Raw genomic sequence first — 14651 nt, forward strand, 5'->3', positions numbered from 1 at the left:
GTCTCCTCCTCCTTCCCAACAAATATATTGAACAATGTCTCACTACCGTCAACGCTTTCCTGAACCACCACACTGTTCGTGCATGGGAAAGGAAGGACATGTGCACCATCTGACACTCGTTGGGTGCACATCTGTACAGAACTGATCGAGGATGTGGAAGCTCCACCACAAGCATATGTCCAAACATCAAAGCTACTCAAAGAAATCCAGAGAAGGTTTAACTCACACATTTTGACTGAATGCAACTAGTTCTTATATAACAGGCATTTTGTCAGCGCGAATTGGCTATAACGTATTGATGAATTGTGGAAGTTGCTTGCACAATGCAAACATTCTGCTGAACAGTATAACGTGGTTTCCATAGTGTGATCATCTACAGTCTGATTTCTATGCCAGTTACTCATAGCACAATTTTCTATAGCTCAAGGTTGCAAAGGAACACAACTGTCGCGTTCAAGCAGAACGACTTCTGTAAAGAAAAGAGAATAATTGCAGCTGCAATTTGCTTCTCATCTTGCTCTGACAAGTTACAGTGATACTGGTGTGGAAGGGCTTTGAGACAAAATTAGATCAGCCAGCCAAGTTATATAATTATAGAGTCATAAAATCATGCAGCATGGAAACAGACACTTCGCTCCAAACAGTCCATGCTTACCATAATCCCATACTAAACAAGTGCCACCTGCCTGCACTTGGCCCAGATCCGTCTAAACTTTTCTTATTCATGCACTTATCCAAATGTCTTTTAAATGTCTTTGTAACTGTACCCCATCCACCACTTCCTCTGGAAGTTCATTCCATACACAAACCACTCTCTGTGTAAAAAAAATTAAATCTTTCTCCTCTCACCTTAAACATATGTCCACTTGTTCTGAAATCCCCCACCCTATGGAAAAGACACCACTTTATCTATACCCCTCATGATTTTATAAACCTCTACAAGGTCACTCCTCAACCTCTTATGCTCCAGTAAAAAAAAGTCCCTGTCTATCCAGCCTCTCCTTATAACTCAAACCTTCCATTCCCAATATTATCTTAATAAATCTTTTCTTAAACCTCTCCTGCTTAATAATATCCTTCCTAAAACAGTGAAAACGGAACTAGCCACTGCACTCCAGAAGAGGCCTCACCAATGTCCTGTACAACTTCAACATGACGTCCCAACCGCTATTCTCAAAGGTCTGAGCAATGAAAGCGAGCATGCTAAATGTCTTCTTAACCACACTGTCTACATGAGATTTCCTGAAGAAGGGCTCATGCCCGAAACATCGATTCTCCTGCTCCTTGGATGCTGCCTGACCTGCTGCGCTTTTCCAGCAACACATTTTCAGCTCTGTCTACATGAGATGCAAACTTCAAAGAATTATGTATCTGAACCCATAGGTCTCACTGTTCTGCAACACCACACAAAGTCCTTGTGTTTTATATCCAAGTCATTTTGGCTGAACCTCACAGGTACCAGGATTGGCTCACCAGTCTATAGTCCTATATGATCCAATGTTTTTTCATATATCAGTTCTGCCATTTCAGAATTAAATTGAAAATTGGTAGCAGGCTTCTCCCTAGTCAATAATGTCAATGCTGACATATATCAAGGATAGTTTGAGAGCATCTTGGAAGCATTTCTTTGATCTTCTGTAGAATACTGGCCAACTGAGAGTTGAGAGAAAAGACCTGCTGGTTTTTTCATCCATCCGTACTGAGTATAGTGCACTGCAGTTAGTTTTGCAGTGGTTTTGTTTGAATATTTGTTGAGCTACCTTCAAGAAGGATGCTACTGTTTGTTTGGCATTCCTCCCATTGAACCTAGAGAATACAGCAGACGCATTGCTGGAAGGTGTTGGATTTGTTAAGATTCCTGTTCCTAATGCAGAAGAGACATATTTGCTTGGATAGGGTAATCAGCTAAGTTAGGCGGTGGAGGCTTCTGGTTTTATCAACTACATGAATAATCATCCCTGAGATAGCAAAACTAGCTTCTGTGTGTACCTTTGTGTTGCTGTGGCCCAACTGCATTGAGGTATTTCCATGAATGCAACAGCAATGTGTTTAATCATGAGAATCTACTCAAAATCACCTCCAAGCTTTGGCTCAACCAATTTTCATTCAATATTGACTACAGCAAAAGTGCACTGAAAGAAACACTTAGCAATTTAGTTTTTAAACAGTTTGATGTCAACAGAATGTAGATTGTCCTATCAATTTTTAATGCAAGTTGTAAATGCAACTAGGATGTAGATGCTAATGAGTTGAGTTCATGAATATGATGTTGAATGAACAAGATAACCCTGTTCTGTTGACATATCTCTTCTAAAGCTGACAATAATATCAAAATAAGTGCTTGTAATATAAGAGTGTCAGGTAAGTGCCTTCCTTTCTCCATGGTGTAATAATACAGAGCCTTGGAGTACAGAAGGAACATCTTATTTATTTGATAGAAGTTAGGAAGGAGAATTGATCATTCTTCAGTGGGATCAGAGGATCTGTTAGGAATCATTAAAAAGACATAAAGAAGCAGTCAAATGGTTGGATATAAAGCCAGCTGCATCCTTCTAATTAAACAACCTTGATAATGGTTCCACAAATTCAGGAATGATGCCTTGCTTTCTATAAAGGGTGAATGGGAAGACTGAAAATAGCTTCTGAATTCACAAGCTCCGAGTGAACTGGATGAGAAAGGAAGGTGCCAGCTTCAAAACATTACATTGACACCAATCCTGTATGTCACTAATGTACAGATAATCTGAGTGCATGATTATGCTTCTAGAGTGCACAAAAATAATAACCACCATTTAACTTATCACTATTCATCTAATTTTAAAAATCACACAACACCAGGTTATGGTCCAATATGTTTAATTGGAAGCACACTAGCTTTCAGAGCGACGCTCCTTCATCAGGTGATTGTCTAATAAACCTGTTGGACTATAACCTGGTGTTGTGTGATTTTTAACTTTGTACACCCAGTCCAACACCGGCATCTCCGAATCACATCTAATTTTAATGATTGAGTTGGATGCAGAGCCAAGATTGATGAAGATAAAATGACGTTATTTTACCCCATGTGGGAATGTGGTAGGAAGAGGATTCAAATCAGGCAAGTGTACTGACTATCCAACAACGATACTGCTTCCACTATAGACAGATGGAATCCAAACCTGCAGGATATGATGCTAATCTACTGTTGATGGCAATTGTGCCTGATGTTGGAATTACTGCTGAAAATCTGTGACAAACAGGAGTGAGATCTGAAGATTTCCATAAAAGTAAGTCATTGTTTTCTGTGATGGTTGACCAGAAAGTGCAATGCTCCATACCCCAGAAGGAAATCTCATGATCTAGTCTGTTCCTTTTTTTCATGAGTAACACTGCCTGTTCTTGACAACCTTTGAATGCCCCTCCCATTATCCATATGTCCTGCCCACAACCTGCTGCCTTACCATAACACATTAGGCCTGTGACCACCATCTGGTGGTAATCTTCTGCCCTGTGAAATCACACACACATCCAGCAGCATTCTCACTCTTTCCAAAGGCAAGGCTCTGTTGTCCCATTCCAATGAGACTAGGCCATTTCAGTCAATCTGGTTTCTTGCAGATTTATTCTTTCAGATGTGCGGCCACCTCACACACTAATAGCATTTGGGTTAAAATTGCCTCAACATGTCTGAATCAATTCCCTTCAGTCTGGGGGATACTTGTAAACACTTCTTGTGACCTGTCATTCACGCTCACAAAGCCACAGAATAGAATCCCTACAGTGCAAAAGGAGGCCATTCAGCCAATCGAGTCTGCACCACCCATCCAAAGCACATTTCACCCAGATCCAGCCCCTGATGCAATTCCTGTAATCCCTGCATTGCCATGGCTCATCCACTTACCCTGCACATCCCTGGACACTACAGATAATTTCATGGCCAATCCACCTAACCTGCACATCTTTGGAGTGTGGGAGGAAACTGGAACACCCAGCAAAAACCCACACAGACACAGGGAGAACAGCAAACTCCAAACAGTTATCGTAAACTAGAATCAAAGTCAGGTCCCTGACACTGGAAGGCAGGGGTGATAACCACTGAGCCACCATTCTGCCCAAATTTGTCTCATTTATTTAATTGGAAATTTGTTTAATTCAGTTAAAAAGCTCCATAGTTACCACAAGAAAGTAAAATAAAAGACAAAACACTCATAAAATCAGCAGAGACATAAAGTATTTTCTTTAGTTTCTGGTAAATAAACACTAACTTTAATTACCAGGCTAGATATGCCACATAATCTGTGGCCTGTTCAGAAAATGATGCACCGGGTGTCCCACGTTTATAAAAATGAATATTTCAGCTATCATTAGAATTAAAGTGGCACAATGCCAACAGTGTCTGCACATGAAACAAACATCAGTGCAAATGTTCTGCACAAGGGTTTAGTCACATTCCCTTCCCTGTGCTGTACAATTACTGGCAGCACTTTCTATTCTGTTATTGGTTGTATCCCCAGAAGGCCCATGTATCAGCAAATACTATGAAAGCCTGTGCTGACTATTTTTGGAGGCTGACTCATCACACCATCTTTCCTGTGATCATCCTTCAGTGACAGGGGCAAATCGATCCTTTTCAAGATTTGGACTGGACTTCCCCGGGTGAATGAAAAGCGGGTGTTCTGCCGCATGAAACACTTTTGCTGACAAAGAGGCTGTAAATGAAGTTCTTTTTAATACACAGGCAATTAGAGTGACAAGTTGCTTGGTGCTGGGCTATGGCTTTTTGAAGGCTTTGAAATGAAAACAGTTGTCATAAAACTTTTAGTAGATTTTTTATGGGGTAAGGTAAACAATGTATCAGATATTATAAATCAACAAGATTGATGTGATGTTACATACTTTAGATGATTAAAAATAAACCTAAAAGATAGTATTGAGAATCTGAATTGGTATTGTTACAATATGTATTGGTTTATTGAATCTGATCTAGAAAACTGAAGCTGTAAAAGACACAAGTGACATTGGGATTATGTTTCATCCTAATTGTTGAGATAGTCTGCTATGTAGTGTAAAAATCACAGGTGAGCCAGCCTCCAACCAACTGAATGAACCCAACAGTGTCACTGAAAGTGGTGTACTTCTGCGAGAACTATGGCAAGCCCCCAAAGGTAGCAAGCTGTGACCAATCCAGATTCCAAGGTCTGTCCAGGATCTTTTCAGGGCAGGAAGATTCAGGGATGTTGATAGGTGTTGAAATGAACAAGACAGGAAGGAGATAAGGGTCAAGTTTGGGCTTCCATGAATAGATCGGAGTGGGGCAAAGGGCAGTTGCAAGGCATGAAATTGCATGGTAGACCTAAAGGGAAGCATTGCCCCTGCTACCCACATCCCTACTCCCACCCTTATCCTGCCACTAGCCTGTTATGTCTCTTTTGGTGGGCTGAATGGTTGTCCATCTTCACTCAAATTCTAGTGGTTATGGCAAGAGACTGTTCAGTGCGCAATTAATTTCCAACTCTATTGACCTACAAGGAATTGAAGTTCCTGGTTGGTTCCCTGTGCTGATAAGCGTGCAATAGTGAGAAGATGAGGACGACTCAGGAATGATGCCATCAGGCTGGGTCCCAATTTTAAAGACCCCTGCCAGCCAAGTCATCCTAGGTGATAAAACAGAGGTTATAAATGTATATATGCATCCTGTAAAAGCTCTCTGCAGTTCATAGTTGACAGCAATACTTAATTTAAATATTAATCAAAAGTCAAAGATATAGAGTCATACATCTTTGAACTTAAAGTGAAAATATATGAGGGTTGTACATTTGGAGAATCAGCCTGTTATGAAATACCAATTAACGTAAGCAATTGGACTAAACTAAGATGGTATGATTAAATTAAAAACTTGGCAAAAATTTACAAGATTGCTGAGAATTTGAGTGATGCCTCATTCCTTGCCACATCTGTGTATCACTGAAAGTTATATTGCCTGGTAAAATGAGGGAGATTTAAAACAAAGGCCTTTAACTCTTGCCTCTGTGCCAGAGGCTATGGAACAAAAGTTCCCTGTATACAGAGAAACCTTGTTTATCTGAATGAGATGGGCAGACACTATTTTGTTTGGATAATTGATTATTTGGATAATCGATTTTAGCTTAAACAGGAGAAGCCACACTAACGCTGTGTTCTAACAGAGAATTTGTTTAACTCTCTAGTTTTAATGAGTCGGCCGTTTAAACAAACTAATCCTCGCAGTCTGAAAATTACAGCTTAAAATGAGAAGAACTAAACCCTTAGCATGAAATCCCAGCATTAAACAAGCTCCCGACAGCTTCTATAATTGCAAGACCATTTCCAGTATCAGTTTCCGGGAACTCAGTCTCGTGATAGGAAGACGGAAGACCCGCCTTGTGCATGTGATTACGTTCTTGCCTTTTTAAAAAATGAACGGCCTGGTAAAGTGCCATGAATACTGTAAAACACTTACTTCTGCAAAGGGCTGTGCAACAATATCCAGTCGCTGATGCTTGAGCTACTTGTGTTTCTTTGTTTTTGCGAGCGTTTTCACATTTTCTTCAGTACAGGTAAATTGAATACACTTGCCTCTTTGATGGAACATTTTTACAGGACCTTGAAATCTTCTTCGGATAATCTGATTTTTGGATAATCGAGATTCAGATAATCGAGGTTCCTCTGTATATTATCTAGGCTGATACTCAAGTGCAGGATTGAGAGTGTGCCTTGTTTTCAGAGATACCATCCTTCAAGTGAGTCTTTAAAGCCTGTCAACCATCTGCCAGGCACAGATCAAAAGTATGATGGAATACTCCCTACTTGCCTGGATGGGTGCAATTCCAACAACACTCAAAATTCTTGACACCACCCAGGACAAAGCAGACTGCTTGATTAGCATTACATCCCCAAGCATCCACTCTCTCCACCACTGATGCTCAGTAGCAGCAGTTTGTATTATCTACCAGATGCACTGCAGAAATTCACAAAATATCCTAAGATAGCACCTTCCAAACCCATGAGCACTTGCATCTAAAAGGACAAGGGGAGCAGATACATGGCAACACGACTACCTGCAAGTTTCCTCCAAGCCACTCACCATCCTGACTTGGAAAGACATCGCCATTCCTTCATTATCACTGGGTCAAGGTCCTGGAATTCCCTCCCTAATGGTATTGTGGGTAAACCTACAGCATGTGAACTGCAGCAGTTCAAGAAAACAGCTTACCATCACCTTCTCAAGAGCATCTAGGAACAGGCAATAAGAATGTTGCCCACTCAGCAATGTACATATACAAGTGATTAAAAAAAAGTTCAATCTGTAATTCAGGTTCAGCTGAGAATTAAATGTCCAGCAGTGCCTTTTGATATTTTTGATATAGCATAATTTCTTTAATAAGAATCACCAAAAAGCTAGTACCTAGCAATGTATCTCATTGCTGTCTGTGGGATTTTACTATGTGCCATGCATTTTCTTACAGAGCAGTTCACGGTATCCCATTGTACCTAAAGCAATTAATTTGAGACAATATGACAATCTGCTACATGCACCATCTTTATTAAGAGAAAATAAATCACAATGTGAGCTCACAAGTATAGACATTTCACTAGCTAGCTTAAAAATAGTTAATCACCTCACCCCACTAGGAGTAAAAGTGTTTCTCTTTAAATAATAAATTTCCAAAGCAACACCCAGAAATTGCTCAGCGCAGTTAAGTTTAGATTGTAAGTAAAGAACTGAAACATTTGCCGGAATTTAAGAGTCTTGGCAATGACGCTGTTGAAATACCAGAGGTAACTGCACTACACCCATTCTGCACCCCCTCTCTCTTTGATTCGATTTAAGTCTGCCGTGCCCCACTACCTCCCAGCCCATTTCCCAGAAGGATTAAATTCTGCCCACTTAACACTGTTTCTCTCTCCATAAATGCTCCCTTTTTATTTCAAATTTCCAGCATTCTCGGCATTTTTCTTTAGTCTAGCTGACTGATGTTCAACTGAAAAAACAAAGGGCAAAACCTGATTGGGGTCTCAGCAATGTGGGTTACAGCAAGATTTGTGGCAGGATCAGACAAGAATTCTGGCGATGTCAATTTCAACATCCGGAGCATCTTTTAAAGTTTTGACACATGGAGAGTTTCTCGTTAGGCAATTAAGGGGGAATATTGCTTGCTCAATGCCATTTCCAAGTCCAACTCATCTCATGAATATTCAATTTTCTATATTATCGAACTTGTTAAACAAGATCCACATCAAGAAAACCCAACGTGGAAGTCAGAACGGGTACCTGGTGATCTCAGCTCACTGTTTGCTCAAATGAGCTCCACCAGGCTCCTACATTTCAGGGCATGTCTCATCAGCACCTGCCATGTGCACCCCATGTCAATAAACATTGGCATCAGACATGTGTCAGTCTCAAAGAACTCTCATGGCACATCTCTAATTCATTTGCAGGATGTTTCTGCACTTCAGGGCTGCACCAGCAACAGTGATTGTAATGATACAGCAAGGATGTTGTGAACACACACACACGGTCTGGATTATGGGGCATCTTGGGTTCTTCATTTGCTGTTATAGTATTCACTCATTTTGAGCATACCTGGATGCTCACAGCATCCCTGCCTTTCATTTGCCCCCTCACTGAACAATACCAGGTTAATATAACTTTTTGTATTGTTGTGTCATTTAGCGCAGACACAAAGGAAGGAAGCATGTCATAGTTTTAGCAGGTCTTAGTTAAGTCTAGGGGAACAGCCTTCACTTAGGAGGTAATTCAAGGACAGCCTCCAGAATCAATCTGTGGGTTCGGACTCGGGTCAGTCAGCAGCTAGGGATAGTCAAAGGCAGGATGGTCTTCTCAATAAGGGAGCTGAATGTTGGGCACATCACTGTCATATTGACTCTTTCTGCTGTCTTGTTTTCCTTCTGGAATGAGAGAGAGGTAGGTATTAAGGGAGATGAATGTAGGTGGCACCACTATTAATGCTGATGCACCTGGGAAGGTGTTCTGAAATAATGAGTAGGCAGTGCAGAGAGCATTTAGGGTTGGTGGTATTGAAGGGTCCGTGTGGTTGTCAGTGAATGAGAAAAAATATTGCAGCCAATAGTGAGAATGGTAGAGCATGGGCCTTGCTAGAGGAGGTGGACACAGTAGCAGAACCAGAATGAATATAAGTTATGAGAGAAAATGATGGAAGTTACACTGGTGAATGGAAAAAGACAATGACCTTCTTCCTACCATGCTGGGCATTCCTCCACAAGGCTGAGATTGCTTTCATCCAGTTGGCAATGTCAGAGCAGGCTGGCATGTTTTGGTGCCATGGTCTCCACTGCTGGTCTTCGGGGAAGAGGATGTTCTGCATTTGTGTCATTCTGTCCAACAGGACCTACAGGTTCCTGTCCACAAAGCATTGTGCCGAACTCTCTGTCTACTATCTCCGAGGCGTATACTGGGAGCCACGAATGGAAGCTCCAGACTGTCAGTACTTGCGCTTCTGGTGAATTTCAGGATATGTGTGGCAAATTGATCTGGGAATGGGACATGAGAAATGCCGTAGGGGTAATGTTGATCATTAACAAGGCGAGATTTATAAGATTATGGTGAGAGAACGCATTGGGTCTCATGGCATAAATCCTTCCAAGACACTTAATGCAACATAGTCATAGCCATCAAAAAGCAGAAGATACAGTCTAAGGTCAACGTTCCGGTATTTTGGCTATTTCTAAATGGACAAATTACGAGGGAAAATTGAACACTAATTTCTGAACTTGTTTTCTGTGTTTGAGTCATATTGTGAATTGTGAGTGTAAAACACTTGTTGCATTATCATTGAATTCTCTGATTGTTCAAAGTTTCAAAATGTTGATGATGTGAAAGAATTGAATGATGGAGAATGGAATAAGGTTTACACTCCAAAGTGTTAACCTAGAAGAGCACTAGCACACAGCTAATTAAATACTTGAACTGTGACTGGTCTTTTGTACTTTTGACTGTGGAGAATAACAATAAAACATCCCGTTGGCAGACATATAAAAGATTTTGAAGCGCTGTTTGAAGGCTAAAAAGATCTTTGAGAACAACAAATTATGGTTCAGGTTTTGCGCTTGTCATGATGGTGAAATAGTGTCACTGTTTGCTGGTAATGCTCCATTGACGATTACAATAATGGCCTGGATTTCCCATCCACCTGGCTGAAGAAACGCTTTGAAGAGTACATTGGAGTTGCATGTGGGGATCCTGCAGAATTCCCATTGCAATAAACACAGAAGGAATTTTCTGCTGGGCAACTCCCCTGCACCTGGAACAGTTCAAATCTCTCCTTTCAAATCAGAGGCTTCACATGGCTCAAAAGAAATTAAGTAAAATATTTACTTGAGTAAAGTTAAAATATTAAATATATAATGTAACTTCTGAATAACTATTTATTGACCCTATATTTACCTTACACATGCACAACTAAATCTTCCCCAGGCCTCTTATACCACCACTCCACCACTGACAAGTTGTGGGCTTAACATATTAATGAACAAAAATCTGCAAACCTTTCAAAAAGATGAAAGACTTAACAGTAATCCAGGATTGTTCAATATGTCATATCAGTTGCATGCATGACACTGTGATATTTTGCTATAAATTCTGTGTCTTATGATCCTGCTCCATAGTCACCTGATGAAGGCGCAGCACTCTGAAAGCTAATACTTCCAAATAAACCTGGTGTTGTGTGATATTTAATTTTATCCACCCCAGTCCAACACCGACACCTCTACACCATGGCTTTCTATATTAGAGTCATAGAATCATAGAGATGTACAGCACGGAAACAGACCCTTCGGTCCAACCCGTCCATGCCGACCAGATATCCCAACCCAATCTAGTCCCACCTGCCAGCACTCAGCCCATATCCCTCCAAACACTTCCTATTCATATTCCAGTCCAAATGTCTTTTAAATGTTGCAATTGTACCAGTCTCCACCACTTCCTCTGGCAGCTCATTCCATACATGCACCCACTGTGTGAAAATGTTGCCCCTTAGGTCCCTTTTATATCTTTCCACTCCCACCCTAAATCTATGTTTTAGACTCCCCCAACCCAGGGAAAAGACTTTGTTTATTTACACTATCGATGCCCCTCATAATTTTGCAAACCTCCATAAGGTCACTCCTCAACTTCTGATGCTCCAGAGAAAACAGCCTCAGCCTCCAACCCTGGCAACATCCTTGTAAATCTTTTCTGAACCCTTTCAGGTTTCACAACATCTTTCCAAAGGAAGGAGACCAGAATTGCACGCAATATTCCAACAGTGGCCCAACCAATGTCCTGTACAGTCGCAACATGACCTCCCAACTCCTGTACTCAATACTTTGACCAATAAAGGAAAGCATACCAAACGCCTTCTTCACTATCCTATCTACCTGCGACTCTACTTTCAAGGAGCTATGAACCTGCACTCCAAGGTCTCTTTGTTCAGTAACACTCCCGACTACCTTACCTTTAAGTGTAGAAGTCCTGCTAAGATTTGCTTTCCCAAAATGCAGCACCTTGCATTTATCTGAATTAAATTTCATCTGCTACTTCTCAGCCCATTGGCCCATCTGATCAAGATCCTGTTGTAATCTGAGGTAACCTTCTTCGCTATCCACCACACCTCCAATTTTGGTGTCATCGGCAAACTTACTAACTCTACCTCTTATGCTCGCATCCAAATCATTTATGCAAATGACAAAAAGTAGAGGACACAGCACTGTTCCTTGTGGCACTCCTCCAGCAAGAAGTCATTGTCCACATTGGAACCAAAGACATAGGAAGGGAAAAGGTAGAGATTCTGAAGGGAGATTACAGAGAGTTCGGCAGGAATTTAAAAAGGAGGTCCTTGAGAGTAGTAATAGCTGGATTACTCCCGGTGCTACGAGCTGGTGAGGGCAGAAATAGGAGGATAGAGCAGATGAATGCATGGCTGAGGAGCTGGTGTATGGAAGAAGGATTCACATTTTTGGATCATTGGAATCTCTTTTGGGATAGAAGTGACCTGTACAAGAAGGACGGATTGCATCTAAATTGGAAGGGGACTAATATACTGGTAGGGAGATTTGCTCAAGCTGCTCAGGAGGATTTAAACTAGTCGTGTGGGACCCAGGGAGATAGTGAGGAAAGAGATTAATCTGAGACTGGTACAGTTGAGAACAGAAGCAAGTCAACCAGTCAGGGCAGGCAGGGACAAGGTAGGACTAATAAATTAAACTGGATTTGTTTCAATGCAAGGGGCCTAACACGGAAGGCAGATGAACTCAGGGCATGGTTAGGATACAAATCCAGGAAGGGTAGAAAGGGAGGCAAGAGAGGAGGGGGGGTGGCATTTTTGATAAGGGATAGCAATACAGCTGTACTGAGGGAGGATATTCCCGGAAATACATCCAGGAATGTTACTTGGGTGGAAATGAGAAGTAAGAAAGGGATGATCACCTTATTGGGATTGTATTATAGACCCCCTAATAGTCAGGGGAAATTGAGAAACAAACTTGTAAGGAGATTAGATTCTCTACAGTGTGGAAACAGGCCCTTCAGCCCAACCAGTCCACAATGACGCTCCGAAGAGTAACCCACCCTCTGACTAATGTACCTAACACTATGGGCAATTTAGCATGGCCAATTCACCTGGCCTGCACATCTTTGGACTGTGGGAGGAAACCCACGCAGACACAGGGAGAGTGTACAAACTCCACACAGACAGTCTGCCCAAGGCTGGAATTGAACCTGGGACCCTGGTGCTGTGAGGCAGCAGTGCTAACCACTGAGCTACCATGCCACCCCAAATTGCAGCTATCTGTAAGAATAATAAGGTGGTTATGATAAGGGATTTTAACTTTCCAAACATAGACTGGGACTGCAATAGTGTTAAGGGTTTAGATGGAGAGGAATTTGTTAAGTGTGTACAGGAAAATCTTTTGATTCAGTATGTGAATGTACCGACTAGAGAAGGTGCAAAACTTAACCTACTCTTGGGAAATAAGCAGGGCAGATGACTGAGGTGTCAGTGGGGGACCACTTTGGGGCCAGCAACAATAATTCTATTAGATTTAAAATATTGATGGAAAAGGATAGACCAGAATTAAAAGTTGAATTTCTAAATTGGAAAAAGGCCAATTTTGACAGTATTAGGCAAGAACTTTCAAACGCTGATTGGGGGCAGATGTTCACAGGTAAAGGGACGGCTGGAAAATGGGAAGCCTTCAGAAATGAGATAACGAGAATCCATATTAAAGTAAGTAGGTTTCTAGGACTAGCCACCTCCCTGATATGATGAAACTTGTGATGATGAAAAAGGTGGCAGTATAGCGCCACAGGTGTTGGCATGGCTATTTTGAATGCTGACCTCTGTTATCAGTGCTGCGGGAACTAAATTCCTAACTATACTCATAGAAACATACAGTACAGAAGAGGCCTTTCAGGCCATCAATAATGTACCCACAATACTATTCTAAATGTATACCAACATTTGGCCAATAGTCTTGAACACTATGGCATTTCAAGTGCTCATTCCACCACCATATGGCTGAATAAATGTTTTTCTCAAGTTCCCGCTAAACCTCCTGGTTTTCACCTTAAATCATGCCCTTGTGTTATCGAACCTTCAATTAAGGGTAACAGCTGCTTCCTCTCACCCTGCCTGCCCTATTGTTGCACAAATGCTTGTAAAGATATATCTCGTTGAACGAGGTGTATGTGTAGTTAACAGTATACTGACTCCAGAATAATCGCTAACCATCCTCACTGATCTGAAGATCTCACCTTTATGCTCTTTTGAAAACCCATTTACATTAATTAAATTGAACTTAAAGCAACCAAATTAAAGAATAACAGTCCTTTAAAGGGATCTGTTTACAAAAATCAAAACCTCAAAAGGGATCCTAAAATTTCAATTGAAATATGGTGTTCAGAGGACATGATAGACCCCAGCACCCCTGATGGCTGCTGGTATGGAAGGCTACTGCTTTATGGTGTAAGTGTCTGAAAGAACAAATGCTGAGTAATGCCTGAGGCAATGCCCAGTATCATGAATAACATAGATTTGGTGAGTGAATAGCTTAGAATCTCAAAAGACTAAGAGCTACCATTTGGGTCCTCTTCATAGTCTCCAAATATTTTGGTCAAAACAGTGTAATTTGTACCTGGTCACTATTATGCAATAAACTACATCTTGTTTAAGAGAAGAGTTTTTTACCATTAGACCACCAACCTACTTTCCTCTACCACACTAAATACAGTAGGCCCTGTCAATCCAACTCTCAAAGAAGATGGCAGAAAATCGATCAGACAACTTTTACAACATGATGAGAAGTGGTAGGGATTCTTACCTCAAATGCCTCAAGTGTAGCAGCCGTCACAGTGTGCTGTCTGTGTTGAATGAACGAAATTCACTGTGATAACAAGTATTACTCTCCCACTATTCTCTGAGTAAAGATACTTCTTCTGAATTCCCTGTTGGATTTCTTGGTGATGATCTTGATGGTCTCTAGCTATGCCCTTTCCTTCAAGAGGAAACCTTCTCTTTATATCCACTCTTGTTTACATAATTTTAACAATTTCTCGTGGTTACCTTTCAGCATTACTTCCTCAAGTGACAACACATCTCCACAGAACCTTATGGATGTAACCACTGGAGAGAGATGGG

Source organism: Chiloscyllium plagiosum, unplaced genomic scaffold (genome assembly GCF_037043375.1).
Source record: "Chiloscyllium plagiosum isolate Xiang-an unplaced genomic scaffold, Cpla_swu_hap1 HiC_scaffold_4, whole genome shotgun sequence".
Lineage (NCBI taxonomy): Eukaryota > Metazoa > Chordata > Chondrichthyes > Orectolobiformes > Hemiscylliidae > Chiloscyllium > Chiloscyllium plagiosum.